General features: G+C 39.9%; 1 pseudogene; it reads left to right on the top strand.

Moving 5' to 3' along the window:
- The first annotated feature begins 339 nt into the window (after positions 1-339).
- LOC101617250 lies at positions 340-752 on the top strand (annotated as a pseudogene).
- Positions 753-2293: the final 1541 nt, after the last annotated feature.

The raw sequence follows: 2293 nt of genomic DNA on the forward strand, positions 1-2293 counted from the left end.
CCTTAAAAGACTCTTACATATGTAGGAAGTGATTTCCATCCTATCTCAGCATAGAAACAAGAAGTGTGAAAGAAAGGCAGCACACCTTCTACAAAAAATCCTCAGTAACTGATTCCACCAAAAGTGAGTGAAATTTTGTGGGAAGAGTTCAGAAGAATTTTTCAAAATGATCAGTGAGTGACTTCAAAAAGAATAAAAATAAATAGTTGGCAAATCAGGAATACAAAGCAGGATATGAAAGAGGAACTAGGTAGAAATTGAGAGATTCTGAAAAATAACCCAATTTAAACCTTGGAAATAAAAGCTTAGTATCAGAAAGCTCAGTGGGTCTTGGGTCAAATGGCTGGCAAGTCTGCTGGCAAGGTAACGAGGAGAAATAGGACTGGAGTCCTCATTTTTCCCCTCCCTCTTAGAACTAGAGGCATCCAGCCAACGAAGTTTCAGCATCAGGCCCGTGGCTGGATGGTATTCTAAAGTGGTACTACAGTGCTGCAGGATTCAGTAAACTGGGTTAATGTGCAATAATACAATGTATGAAGATGAAGACATGAAAGAATCTCTAAGAGGGCTTCCTGGGAACCTGTATATCAACAGGATGTTTCACATTAGGAGGGCACTGGACCTGTCCCTGAGGCATCAGATTTTGCCTTGGGAGCAGTGGACAAAGTAGGAGGAGGATAAGTTCTACCTTGAACCATATCTGAAAGAGGTTATTTGGGAAAGAAAAGAGTGAAGAATGGGCAAAGAAGTAATTGTAATTGAGATTTGCAGATGCATCTGTATTTTTATAAAGTTGGTTAAACCTGAATCACAATAAATATCTATTATAATAATAATTTTAAAAAAGCTCCAGTGAAAGTCTGGAGAGGTGGGTTAGCTCTTAAGGTGCTTGCCTGCAAAGCCAAAGGACCCAGGCTCAATTCCCCATGACCCATTTAAGCCAGATTCATAATATGGTGCATGTGTCTGGAGTTCATTGCAGTGGCTGGATGCCCTGGCACACCCATTCTCTCCCTCTCTCTCTGCTTCTTTCTCAAATAAATAAATGAAAACAAAATATTTTTTAAAAAGCTCAGCAAAAGCCTCGCTAGTAGACTTGATCAAGTAGAAAAAGGAGTATCAGGACTTGAAGATATAATTGATGAACTATCACATTCAGATAATAACAATAGTAATGAATAGAACACACAATCTTTGAGACTCTCTTAAAAGAGCAAACATACATAGAATTGATGAGACCAAGGAACTACAGGCTTAAAGGCTTAGAAAAACCTATTTGGTAAAATAATAGAAAATTCCTCAAATACTTGGGAAGATAGGGAAATCCAGACACAGGAGGCCTTTAAAACTCCAAATAAACATAACCAGAAAAGGACCTGCTCATAGTGTATTATAGTAAAATTGCAAAAAAATACAGAAAATATTAAGGCAGAAACACTATGTCACATATAAAGGCAACCCCGACAGAATAATAGCATATTTCTCATTCTTCAATTAAAGGAGAACATGGGGTGATGGGTTTAAAAAAATATTTGGTGGAAAGACATAGTAGTAACCTAAGGAAGGTTGATGGCAGATAGTCCTTCAGAAGAACCACGGTAGCTGCAAACTAGCTTGTGATTTAGGGTGTAGAAGTGCAGATGTTGCAGTATTCTGTGTTGCCTTCAGGGTATTTAACTCGTACTTTCCCCATGATGAGATCAGTGAATGAAAACTAGCCAAAACTGTAGGAAATTAAAGTGAACTGAGAAGTGGCCTGGAAATCAGGAGGTTTGGCCACTAGTCCCAACTATTCTAACTCTAGGCCTCCTCAGCTTCCTTGTTTATAAAATGTCCTTTTGGTTTATTCCTGAGATGTCTGTGGTAAAGTCCTTCAAGGTACTGAGTGCATGGCCTTTCAGTTTTGGCCACTAGAGGGTAGTAAGAGTCCAGTCTCTACGAGAGAGAGCCCACACATGGGTCGAGGGGAGCTGTGAAGGAGGAAGAGGAGAGAGGAGGAAGGGAAGACACATATTTGTGATATGTACAACTTTACTAAGAATAATCATTATTTCATCTGCCTCATTAGATTCATAGAACACATGGAAACAGGCACTGTGGCATCGGGAGCCAGGATTAAGGGCAGGGAGTTTCTCCTGATAAGATGCAGGGCAGAAGCTGCGCAGCCTTAGAAGATGGGTGGAGTGAAATTTTAAAAAATGATATTTATTTGCTAGGGGAGAGAGGGAGAGAAAGAGAATGGGCATGGCAGGACTTCCTGCCACTGCAACAAATTTCAGACACATGCACCACT

This window comes from Jaculus jaculus, chromosome 7 (assembly GCF_020740685.1).
Source record: "Jaculus jaculus isolate mJacJac1 chromosome 7, mJacJac1.mat.Y.cur, whole genome shotgun sequence".
In the NCBI taxonomy this organism is placed as follows: domain Eukaryota; kingdom Metazoa; phylum Chordata; class Mammalia; order Rodentia; family Dipodidae; genus Jaculus; species Jaculus jaculus.